Source organism: Nipponia nippon, unplaced genomic scaffold (assembly GCF_047370975.1).
Source record: "Nipponia nippon isolate SJK-2023a ecotype South Korea unplaced genomic scaffold, ASM4737097v1 scaffold_10, whole genome shotgun sequence".
Taxonomy (NCBI): Eukaryota; Metazoa; Chordata; class Aves; order Pelecaniformes; family Threskiornithidae; genus Nipponia; species Nipponia nippon.
The window spans coordinates 9009832-9023062 of record NW_028262291.1 but is presented as its reverse complement, the minus strand read 5'-3'; the positions used below and the strand labels follow the sequence as shown (position 1 = coordinate 9023062).

Here is a 13231-nt window from a genome sequence, read left to right as displayed (position 1 = left end):
GCCTGTGCTGTTATTAGAACCAGATGCTGAAGTATCAACAATATTTCAACATGACTGTGCTGCCTTGCCAGCTGTCTAACTGTAATTACTTTAATCTCAGCTTGTTATCTAATTATCACCTTTGTAAAGGGAAAAGTACTCTCTAATGCGTACTGATTGTTTCAGATGATGATGAAGAGCGTGAAACAGCTGTCAGATATCTTAGCCCTGCTTATCTGGATTAGAAAACTTATTGGGAGGCCTACTTTGCTTCAAACCTTCCTGACAGAAAATGGGACAGAGGATTTTTTTTCACCTTGTTTACCCTAGAAATGTGATTCCAGTAATCAGTGGAGACAATAGAAATGGATGAAACAAGGTAAACAATTACTGTTCCTAGGAAAAAAATAGCAAGACAATAACATAGCACAAAGTGTGAATGATGTACGAGTTTTGTAGTGGACTGTATATTTGTCTTTTTAGAACCTGTGTTTTCATTGCAGTGCTGGAGAATTACTCTTAATTTTGTTACGTGGGTTGTGCTGAAATGTGGTGGCAAAGTTTGTTATGTAGTTAATGAGTTTTATATAACACATCTATATAGATAGCCTCTTTCTGGAGAATCTAGAATGTTTTAAGCACTGAACAAATTACAGTAAGAATTGTGTGATTTGCAGTTCTCTTTGGAGACCTAATGTTGGAATCATTTTACAGAGCACTTTAATATTGTGTAGCTTTTAAGGACAAGACATGAACTCTGCATCTAAATAAAATTCAGCAAAAAATATAATAGAATGCTAAAGTAAAAATTTTAGTAGATTACTTGATTAGTAAAATTTAAGTAAGGGTGACTTTTGCCTAATATTTGTCTGTCCCCCACCTCCAAACAGTGCTGACAGTGATGCTAGTTCAAGACTTTTCCTGGAACAGTCTGCATTTTTTTTAATTGTTTTATTTGGTGGCAGTAATATAATGGGTAAGAAATAAAGCAATTTTATAATCATGTCTTCATAGCAGGTGTAGCTTTTAAAAATGGAGCTTTAGTAAGGTTTCTTGTGATTGAAGTATATCATTGTTAATGCTGGCATGGTTTGAATGTTGCTGAAATACGTGAAAGTAGATGTGTCTTCTCTTTTCCTGACACTCTCTATACCATAGCAATTTGTCACTCTAACTGTACTAAGAATAAAGATGGGGGGGGGGGGGTGGGTGGTGTTGTGTGTTTTGTTGGTTTTGTTTTTTTTTTTTTTTTAAGGGGAGGGAAGGTGGTTTTTGTGTGCTCTTTCTCAGTTTGATATCAGGACATAGCTTACTAGTTATACAAAAAAGGTAATTTTCTGCTATTGATTTAAAATGCTTTGTGTGCATCTTCAGGGACAAGGGATGAGCTTCAATGAGGCAGTGAAACATCATTTGGAAACTGCCAAGTACCTTCAGCTTTCATGAAGGTTCAATGATACAAGGAACTTTTCTGAACTCACATACAGGGGCTGTAGGAGTAGCCAGGTTTCAAGATGTGCTTTATTGGCTAAATGTTTAAACAGCTGTTTTTTCCCCTCTTCCACCTCAGGTTGTTCTTATAGCTCTACCCTGGCTTGTACATAAAACACGGTTCATCCTAGCACAAGGCTTCAGTGCTTGTCTTCCTAATTGAATAAAAATGGACTGTAGTGTGGGGCTTTTGATTTCTCTTAAAAGTGTAAGAAATTAAGTGCTGACAGGGTTTAAAGGATCCAGAACAGAAGCAGACTGAGGCAGCAGAGTTGTGCTAAAAGGTTCTCTTGGCTGGCAGAAGAACCTGCTGCTAGGACTTCAGGGCAGTTGTTTCTCTTCTGCATGCAAAATGATGAGCCCATGCAAATGAGTAGATATGCATACGACTATAGATAAAATTTCAATTTTGTGTATTTTAGCATTAAATGCTCAAGTTAGGTATACTCCTTAACACTTAACTTTTTTTGAAAATCAAAACCTTAAAGTAGAAATATGTCTAGAGCACTTCATCTGAGGATGTCAGAGTACATTGTAAAGGAAAGTTAGTGATACTTTATCAGTGAAGACTCATCTAAGTACAGATGAATACTGAGTTGCGTTGACTTGATGACAGATGCAGAAATAGAGCAGAATCCAGTACTATCCATTGTTAGTTCTCTTAAATACACTAATATAATAATCATTTGCTTTCAATTTGCCCTTCTAAGCTTTCATGATTTAATGTCAAGTAGATTCGTTGTAGGAAATATTCTTAATTCTTTTAGGTATGTTTTGGGCAATCACTTAATGTAAGATTATCTGCAAGTGTTGCAAGTTCAGTTGTTTGTCTTTCCTTTGACCAAGAAGAATATTTGGGCAAATCTTAAGATAGCCATCTGATGAAGACACTATAAAATATATATTATTTTAAAACTAAATTTGATCAACATTGTCTTCTCTCTGAAAATGTATTTAAAATTAAGTTTGTGATATGCAAAAAGGAGAAAATGGTCCTTTGTCATCTTTAGTATAAACCCTTTACTTCTTGTATGGAAACTCTGTATTGGCCCATTAAACTATAATGGCTCCTTCGTTTTATCAGGTCAATGAACCATGAACTCAAGAGTCTCCTAAATAGGCCCTGGCAAGACTGCTACTCCTGTAAAAGAGCCATTACCATATTTCAGGTTAGTGACTTGCTAACAAGAAATTCTCAAGGAAGTGGGCTGCCATAGCTGTAAGTGCAAGGCTTGGTGAAGAAAATAAAAATACAAATGACCATTACTGAATAATGATAAGGTGAGAGACTGAGTGAAATAAAGATCGAGGTGGGCTTTCCTTATGCTGGATTTATCCACCCCCCCACCCCCCCCCCAAATGGGTTTAAAATATGGATGTACAGAGAATCTTAATCCTCACTGTATTTTTTTCATGTTGTTGTTCTTTAAAGAAAAAGCCTTTAGTAGCTATAATATGTAGCAGCTTATTGGGGTTTGATTTTTAAAACCAATGATGTATCTCTCTTTAAAAAGGTGCTACTTGCAGAATAATTTCTTGAAAATGATTACCTCTGTATGAAGTCTATTGTTTTAAGTGTGGAAGTATAAATACTATAGATTATATATTTTCCTCTGTGCTCAAGTGTAAATGTTAAGGTTTCTTTTTCAGAGAACAAGTGTACATGCTTTCACTAAATTATGCTTTATTATACTGATATAGGAAACTGGTTAATAGTTTTGTGTGTATGTGTATATATATATATATATATGCTAAGTGTGTGTGTGTATATACACACACTATATATATATATATGTTTGACACTGTATTGCTTATTTGTGTGTAACTACAGAGCTGTAAGTGAAATTGTAATGCTTTTGAAGTTAGCGGGAACTCTGACTTCACTGTATATAGGATTTCATTGTGTCTGGAAAAGGAAGACTCTGAGCTATGTCTTCAGTCTCTCACTTGAGCTGTTTATGTTAGTCTGGGACAAAGCCTGAAAGCTTGTATAACTTATTTGCTGTCTTTAGATCAAATATTGGAACACTAAAAATAAATTCTATGGCAGAGCAAAGTATTTTCCTCAGTTCTTAAGGCCTTTTTTACTTCTGTTAGCTCTTAGGATTAAAGGCTAAACTGTTGAGGTTGAAGACGTTTACTAATCACAGGGAAACAATTTCAAAGGTCTGTGGATGAAGACTTCTGGTATTTAAGGGTATCATCCTTTGTAAAGACAAGGATCAACAGAGGAATGTGCAACCGCAGGGACGATACTGCAGGTATGATGAGGAGGGTTTAGGTTACAGTAGCCAGATTCAATCCACACTTAACTGAAGGAAAAAGGCTCTTGCTGCTTTCAGAGAGCTGAATTGGTCTGAGCCAGGATGGTATTATACACATGTGGGAAAGGAATACGTCAGCTTTCAGAGAACGGAGAGAGAGAGACAGAAAGGTGCTAGTATGTAAGTGTCAGTGAAGAAATGGAGGGCCTTGTCTGTTAACCAGCCAGGTAGTCTGGTTGGCTTGACAGCTACAGGTTACAGCAAAAGGTAGAGAAACCTAGGTTTTGGTTCATAAGTACAATACAGCATTGATTCAGTTGGCCAGTGGTACAGAAGCTGCTTTTTTCAACTTTTGCGTATGTTTCCAGAAAACTTGGGGGGGGAATTTTTTCCTTTCAATACTTATAAAAGTGTAGGTGTTGATCAAGTGAATGTTGTATATGCCTGATGTTGTCTTGTAAGGCACAATCTAAAATCAAGACTTTAGTTGCATGCTTTGCATGGCAGATTACTAATAGCGCTGCATTTCCAACCAGTGAATGATGGTCGGGATTATTTTTCTGTAATTCAAATAAAATACTACAGTTTCCTTTAATAATGGGATTTGGGGTAGAAGAACCTCGTTCAATGATGCTGTCTGTAGCACATCATAGATCTGCACAAGTGGTGAAGAGCTGGTGCAGCAGGGCTTGGAAGAAAGGCTGTCAGCTTAATACATTGTGTGAAAATTGGGGCCGAAGGTCACCAATCTCCTGGTACACAAATCTCCCTCTGAGAATCTCATTTCATTCAGACTATCAGTTAGATTAGAAATACCCTAATTATCCCACTGAAATTAAATTACTTTATGTAAGGGTGATATAATGAACAACCATAAAGAAGCTATACAACCAATCATCCTATTAGTCACAGCAAGACTAGACTATACACTAAATGGCTCTGGTTTGATTATTGCGGGCTGGTCTGTGCCATATAAACTGGGGGGGGGGAGGGAGGAACCTAAGGGAAGATTGGTTCTGCTTTCTTTTTCTATTTTCCTGGAAGAAAAAAAAAATTAATTCACAGTGCATGTCTTCTAGGTGTAAAAGGTGTATGGCTGACTGTCAGAGCAGGCATAGTGTAGTAGGCTTCATGAATCATGAAGAGGTGATCAGGATCTTTCTTAGGGCACAGTGAATTATGTGGCTACAGAGAGCAGGAGGAGAGTTGTAGGTAGAGAGGTAGACTGCTCCAGCACCTCAGCTAGCAAACTTTGTCACAGGGTCATTCTTTTCTACATACGCTTGCAGTCGCATGCAGTCATCTCTGCTGGGGGAAGGTGAGGGTTTAGCTGATCTTGAACTTAAAAGAGTAGAATGCTTCATTTGATTGCTGGAGAAGGTCAGCTGTTAAGAGTAAGCTGAAAAGACTGTATCTTTAACTTTTATTTAGTCCAGGACTGAAAAAACATTCTATTTTAACAGGTATTGCAATGTCCTGGCAGACCCAGTGGGCGCATTGACCAGTCCATCATGGGCATGTGTTTCTGCCAGAAAAGCCACTACTGTGATGAGTTGTGATTTTTCACTTAAGGTGGAAATTTCCATAGAGATTAAAAGGTGCAGAGAGAGACCAAACCAGCTGCTTGACTCCACTGGTTGACTTTCTCGGTCAGAATTTAAGATTTACTGAGTAACCATTTTGAAGAACCCAGAGGTGCTACTGTATAAAGACAGATAACTATTTTGAAAGGGCAAAAGTCTTCAGGGACCTACTTAGTCTAGATTTGCCTGTTTTAATTGTTATACTTCAGAGGATCTATTTAACATGAAACAATAATTAATAATTTATCACTTAAAATCCTAAAGATCTTAATGAAATGGATACTGTGAGCTGCTAACATCCTAAAACCAGCTGGATATATTAAAAGGGGGGTATTTATAGCTGGAATTAATTCAGGTGTAAATGTCAAATGACTATTTTAATACATGGACATGAAAGAAACATAGTTATAGAGAAGTATCCTAGGAAACAGAAGAAAAGCAGGGATATCTTACTACTTTTGTCTTCTTGCAGTCTGTCTTTATTGGGCTTATTTTATGCTGTGCTACAGGGTAGTGCTGCTTTGCTGAAGTTCAGTCCTGCACAGATACAGACTGGCTGTTGAAAGCATTATGCAATTTTCTAAGCTGGGCTTCAAGTTATGTTTCATAAAATCTTTATAGTCCAGAATATGATGTTCTATAAAAGAAGATGCTAACGTCACATTCTATTTTCTTCTGTTAGTAGTCTTATATCATCAGTCAATGGTATAAAATGTGTTGAGACGGTGCTGGCCTATGTAGTATTTCCCTGAGTTTTCTAGCTTCTTGTCTGGAGTTTGCTGTAAAAACTAATTCACGTATGCTATGTGTTACTGAAAGTTTACTTTTAGTAGCCATACAATAGAATCATGTTTTGCAAAAGCAGCAAACCATCTGAATACTCTAAATATCACATGAAAATGTTTCTTTAAAAGAAAAAAAAGCACTCTAGAATTTTGTTCAGTTAAATACTTGATTGGTAAATGCCTTATTTGAATGTGAACAGAATGGAAGCATGAAATATATAATTTTTATTCATCAGAATTGCAAAGCGTAATTTGTGATATCTTGATTGGTGATACAAGTTCTAGTTTTTCAACTCAGTTTCTAATATATAGGTACAGATTACCTACTAAAATAACTTTTCTTCTTTCAGATAATGCCTAAGAAATAGAGTATGTTGGTCATCATGCCAATTTGGGAGAGGTGGTAATGGAGGAAGAACATTTTCAATGAAAAGAGTAAAATTAAAAAACTAAAGTAAATCAGTGTTGATGCCAGGAGACGGTAATTCAGAACTCAGCTTGTGTAGAAACTTTGAGGGAATATTAAGTCTGCTATAACTGACCATATGTGAACTTCTATTCAAATCTGAGGATAGTTAGGAACAACGGCACTTCACAAAATTTTTTGATGAAACTTTGTTACATTGGAGTTTTCAATTTAAGAAAATTGACTTAGCTGGAACTAATATGCAGTACTTTAATCATGGTGTTGGGAGGAAGCAGAGTTTCCCCAATTGCTCTGAGCAGAAATTCATGCTGTTTTCGTAGATTGCTACCTGAACACCTATTGAAAATCTTCCATTTTTGCTATATTCACTTCTGCATATTCTCTAATTTTCATGTGTGATTAGGAGGGCGGGGAGGGGGGGATGAGAAATTAATACTGAGCCAGCTGGTGAATGGAAATACCCTTAAATGACAGCCCTTTTGAAAATAAAATAGCACTGACAACAAAGAATGTAAATTGCTTTTATTTATTTATTTATTCTAGAGTTGCACAGTCAGCAACCTTTTCTGTGAGGGCTTAGAGAGATCCTATGGAATAAGCTTGATCTGGGAGTTTAACAGCTGGAGAGAACCACTAGGTCTAAGGATACTCAGTAAATGTCATTATGATCATTGAAACTGATCCCCTGCTCTGGAGGTAAGTTCAATACTGTGATCTATGCCTCATGTAGTTTTCTTTATGCCTGGATCTCCCAGAGCCATTGTGTAGGCTGCCATGGACCCTTGATACTGGCAAGTTTGTATGGTAAGTTGACATACTGTTTAGTGAGAGTGGTCAGAGTCCTTTTAAGATCTTAGTCTTTTAAAAAAAAAAAAATGCATTTCCCTATTTGTGTGAAATTTCCTGTAACGATCTATTTCTATATGACCCTTTGGAGAAGTGGGGGGGGAAAGTGCCTGGAACAGTGTATGCAGTACACCTGCGCACAGTTTATCACAGTGTGGCAAAGCCAGATCAAGGCAACAGAGTACAATAATTAAATGGATGACTGATAAGCAACAGCTGGGTAGATGGGATTTTCAGAAAAACAGAAGTATTTAATGGTGCAGCCTAAAATCTTTCATGAGTGCAGATGTTTATGTAATAAGCTATTTTAGCATTAAAAAAAGTTATATTCTGTACTTACTTATTGGAGATGCATTAGTCTAGCAAGTAATGATTTTGATCTCTCTGAGACTCTTTACAAGAAAAAATTTGTGCAGGATTTGACCTGTCTCAAGTTAAAAGTTGTTAACATCGATTATAATAGAAATTAAATACTGTAAATGGAAAACTCAAATTTGAATTTTAAAACTTGGGTTGGACATCCCTCTGGAGTGGGACCACACTCTTTTGCAGATTGGCACAGTTTAGGGATGCACATCTTTATGCAGGGCTGGGGCTCTTAGCTGTTACTTTAAGAGAATGTAATAGATTGAATAGGTTCTGCAAGGTTGCTTCTTTTAGTGTTTTCACAGTAATAAAATCCAGTAAGGAATACAGGATAGGCAAACAAACTGGGATGTTGTGCAATGTTCTCAGTTCACACCGTAAAACTTATGCTAGACCAAAATTAGTTGCACTTAAAAAAAGTGCCCAAGACGGATGCGTGAAAAGTTCTACCTTTCAAACTGGCACTTTGGTTATAAAATTTAAGCACAAATTTGAAGATTTGTCTAATGTTGATGTTTTAGGATAGCTTGTGTTGATGCCTTCAGACTTTCTATAGGATTAAATCATATCAGCTCTCCTGTGCAGATCATTATTGAAAAGAATAGGTTGTATTTAAACAAAATTATATCAAGGTGTAATTGTTCCTGCACGTCTGTGACAATGTGTCTTGCTTGCAGTGTCGTGGGAACATGAGTTCCTTTATACTTCAGCATCCAAGCAGAGATTTCTATTTAATTTGTGTGCTAGAGGTTTTTGATTGTGAAGCAAGATGATCGCATTTCTCTATCTGCTTTTCTAGACTTAAGCATTTTATGTAGTTTCTTGCTTTGTGTTCTGGCTGTGGTTTATTTCAGAATGGTATCTAAGTTTCTGTTTCTGATTTTTGGAGAGAAAGTGTTTAACCTGCTTTTTTGAGTCACCTTTGCTGCATGAATTCTTCTGATCATAGAGCTTTTTTGGTAGCCGGGTAACATACTTACTGTCATGGAGTTCAACGTGTGTTGAGGTAGAGGTGGTTCCCTTTCTCTTGGTTAACCCAAATAGCAGTTAGCCCTGGTATGATTCAAGAAAGGCTTTTGCTTGTGGAGGTAAAGGGTGACGATTCTGGGGCTAGTTCTTCATATGTTCATTTTCTTCAGGTCTACATTGCAGGAATGGTAGGAAAGGAAAAGGGAATTAATCCAAATCTAAAGACTTGGATTTACAGAAAGGGAACATAAAATTCACACAGATGTTGTGATGTATAAATACAAGAAATTGTAACAAAAAAAGAGACACATCTCCAAAACATTTTAATGTGGAGATAGAATGTGTAAATATATCTAATACAAATAATATATCTGGTACTAATATGTAGAAGAAAATTTGACAGTGCTAAGTATTAAAACAAACAAACAAACAAAAAAAAACAAAAAAACAACCAAAAAACAAAAAAAAAACCCAAAAAACCAACCAACCCTGTCAATTTTTGCATCATCACAATTTACCTTCTATTCATTAGAGGCTATTCTACACTTGCTTTATTTATTTATTTATTTATTTTAATTTGTCATGGAATTTCCATGTCAAATAACTCAAGTTACTTTATCATTAGTGGGCAAGTCTCTGGTAAACCTGGGGTATTTGAAATCCCTGAAAGTAAGGAAATAGTATCATCTTTGATTTCAGTAAAAACAGTTTTTACAATTACAATTTTACAATTTTTACAATTACAATGCTTACTTCTAACAGCAAGATTTATTCTCTTCTTTTTCTTCTCCCTCCAATTCTCAAATCCTTGTGTGATTTCTACTGAGCTTCAGGAGTAACCACCTCTTGTTTCTACTGCTGGGATCAGTTTGTGACAGAAGCAGATCAGGGAAAGGGGCACTATTGGCATAATATGAGAACTTTCAAAAAATCAGAAGACAAGCAAACAGAAAATATTAACACAGTGGGTAGTAAAACTCTAAAATCAATTGCCACAAAAAGTTGCAGAGACACAGTGTCTGCACGTTCAAAGAGGGAGTAGACAAATTGATGGGCAACAGTTCTATAAACAGATACTGAAAAGATTAAGCAGGGATGTGCCCTAGAAATATGCCAAGACAACGGTTCTGGATGCTGGGTGATGCAAGGAAAACAAAACTCAGAAAATGATCAAGGTTGCCTGCTCTTATGAAATAGCATCTCCTTTTTCCCTCTATGGGAGACAGGATGCTTCCCAGGATGGACCATTTATCTGACGCAGCAGAATATTGTCTGTGTTCAGAAGAGAAGCTGTATAATGTTAACTTTTTATTTAAGCCTTGTCTTTGCTCTTTGATCACTGGCACTGTCTGAGTAAGCGCTTCGTTCTTCTGTCCTTTTGCACTTCAGAGGCAGGAGAGAGGATGAAGTGGCTTCCTCAGTTTATGCACATGTGTTTGAACTTTCCCTCCTAATGAGAGCAGGAGAACCTCCAGAGGACACGGAAACTGATCTTCTTGTTTTATCTGGGCTTTCTGGAGTAAACCTAAAGGGATGAACATGCCCCAGCTTTGCAAAAAGAGGAGGAGCGGTAGCTACATGAAGTTTATTACGCCCCATCAAGTCTGCCAAGTTTAATCTGCCATTACAGAGAGAAAGCTGGCTGTGAAATGGTTTGGATTGACTGACAACACTTAACTAACCACTGAGAATGATTTTGTCTTTGTAGTACAATTCATGTCTTTACATCATGTCCGTGTGTGTAGTGTTTCCAAATGAATTTAATTATGAGTGATGAATTTATGGATGTGCTTTTCTCTGTAATACTATAACTGATTGCTTTTCATCTGGACTTGTCACCAGTGTTCGCAACTGTCCCAGGTTTGCACTTAGCCGCAGTTAGTTAAACTACTGCGGCTTGGTGGGGGAAGTTGAATTTTTGTTTTGGTTTGGGTTTTTTCATTGTTTCAATCCTGAGCAAAAGTTTTGGGTTTATTGTTTCAATCCTGAGCAAAGTTTTGAGTTTTTTTTTTTGTGATTACCCAAGAATATTCATTTCTGGTTGGCTAAATGGGAGTCAGTGCCCTTGTTTTCACTTGTCATTTCTTAGAGTAGATACTGATTCAATTTCTAGTCTCTTGGGCACTGGTCAGTAGTGAAGGAAAAAGCAAACAGCAGAGCTCTTTTCTGGTAAAAACTTCTTTTGCTGATATTTGTGAAGGCATTGCTCTGTGCATATGCTACAGATATGCATCAGACATCTTTCTATGACATGAGAAATTGAGATTATGAAGTCTTCTGCTAGAAGCAAAATTTGATCTTCATTTCAGGAGAAACAAACTTATTTTCCACTTCCTGGTCTATTTATATTTAGCTCAACAGCTTTTAGATTGTGAAATGCAGCATCAACAGGAAGAAAAGAAGACTGTTGCAAAGTACATAGAAAGTTAGGTGATAAAATAAATGTACAGAAATTACTGCTATTACTATATTACTGCACTGTCATGTGTCGTTACATTCTTTATGTGCTCAAAAGAAAGTGACGACTCCTTTTCCCTCCAGTCTCTACATGTTGGCTTTTGCTTGCCTTTGATTTCATTCCTGATGCTAATTTTATACTGAAGCTGAGGTGACCTTTATATGTACCACTTTTCCAGGTGTTGCCTACTAGCTTTCATCCATGCAATAGCCATTATTTGCATTTCTAATGAAGTAAAGCACTAGGGCGAAACTTCTGTTACCTTTTCTACCGAGCTTTGCTTTGAAAATTATGCTCATCTAAAAGGAAACATATTTGTTGGAAACTCCTGAAATACATAGAAACAACTTCCAAACAATTCCTTGAATTGGCTAGTAAGAGTAAAAGGAGGAGGCAGCTGGATTGTGGACTTGGAGTCCAAGGCAACAGTCTGAGACTTCTTCTCTGTTTACACCACCGACACAGAATAATTTCTACCATTTTTATGGTGTTTCAGTTACAGTAGTGCATATAAGAAAGACTTTTTAATACATCTTGCAAATGCAAAGGAGTTTTACCTGGCGGGCAGGCTTGCTACTCTGCTCAGCCAGGTGAGTAAGACACAATCATTGTCATAATTCATGAATGTAAGAGAATTGGAATAGGAATTCTTGCTGTCGGGAAAGGGCTTCTTCCTAAAAATGCTAGCCAAAAATAATAATTAAAAATTGTAGAAGAAATTTAGCTTGAGGGCAAGTGGGACAAGTTGACAGACACTGACATACAGGGACAAGTTGTCATCGTGGTATGGGCTCACGTGGCCACCTTCGAGTCCAGCCGTGTGCTCCATCTAGCATGCAATGTGCTGATAACATTTGTAGTCTTAACTGAGGGAGGAAATGTAGGAGTTGTATTAATAACCAAACACTTAGGCATCCTCCCTTTGATCTTAACCATTCCAGTGAAATGTTTAAGTTAAGTACATTTGTTACATGGGTGGTGGTGTCATTGTTAAAAGACGCTAGTCACCTGCTTTTGTGTGAACAGAACTGCTCATTTTAGCTGTTGAAAGATGGTGCAGGTCACGGGAAGAACCACAGAGACTGCCAGCCCAATTATAAATGTGGGCACCTGCACAGAGCTTGCGAGGCCTCGGTCCACAAGTCAAAGTGCCAAACTGCTCTTTGTGTCCCGCTCACACAGATTTGATTTGGCACATGTTTAGTTCCTTTTAAGTGTAGAGTTGCTGTAAGTCCATGTCAGATAGTTACAGGAGGCATCATAAGGGTTTGAGTCTAATTGGTGTTTGTGTTTTTGAATCAAAAGCCAAGGCATGACACTTTTTTTTGTACAGCTACCAAACGCGGTATGCAATACTCAATGATAGTAGATGAGCCCTAAAAAAAAAAAAAAAAAAAAACACCAAACCCAAAACCCCATATTTTTGTTTCAAGTCTTGTCCATTCATCAATCCTTGTCCATCCTTCTGTTGCCTTCCTGAATCAGCAACGTCCCCTCCCTGCCCACCTGGCACCAGATGTGCTGTCAGGCACTACTGTGTGTCCCAAGTCCTCCGAGTGGCAGAATGCAAAATCTCAGGTGACATTCACCTGGAAGCGCTTAGCCCTCAACAGCTGCAGCCCCTTGATTACCTTGCCCGCCTCGGCGGCTCCGTGCCGCTACCATATCAATTGCTTGTCAATTCGGCTTAGCTATGACTTTGACTGACTGGAATGAGGGAAGTGGGAGTGGGGTGTAGGCGAATGGTTAAAATTAATTGCTACATAAGAAAAAATTGAAAGATAATTATTCCTGCTTTCCTGTCAGTGCTCGAGGGTAGATGACCTCATTAACTTGCAGCTTGTATACAATTCAATTACTAGGAGATGGAAAATACATTTTTAATTACCTCGGTGGCTTGTGCTCCATTCATCTCCATTTGCATGGCTTTTTTACTGTTGTGTTCTGAAGAAGTAGCATGGTCTTACCAAGGCTACCATAAGAGCTTACTTCTTGCTACAATTATTCTTGTTTGAGGTAGGATATTAAATGTGTGAGATTAACCCTTTGGTGCCAAGTGAATT

The 13231-nt window shown here is 37.4% G+C and overlaps 1 long non-coding RNA gene across 7 annotated transcripts in view; it reads left to right on the top strand.

The window, feature by feature from the left end:
• Positions 1–267: 267 nt before the first annotated feature.
• The window catches only part of LOC148057055 (uncharacterized), a 121764-nt gene continuing 108800 nt past the window's right edge, over positions 268–13231 (top strand). For all 7 annotated transcript variants that reach the window (XR_015701313.1, XR_015701308.1, XR_015701315.1 and 4 more), the window contains exons 1-4: positions 268–358; positions 2555–2639; positions 3568–3731; positions 7073–7225. This is a non-coding gene — a long non-coding RNA (uncharacterized LOC148057055). The remainder of the gene's footprint in view (positions 359–2554; positions 2640–3567; positions 3732–7072; positions 7226–13231) is intronic.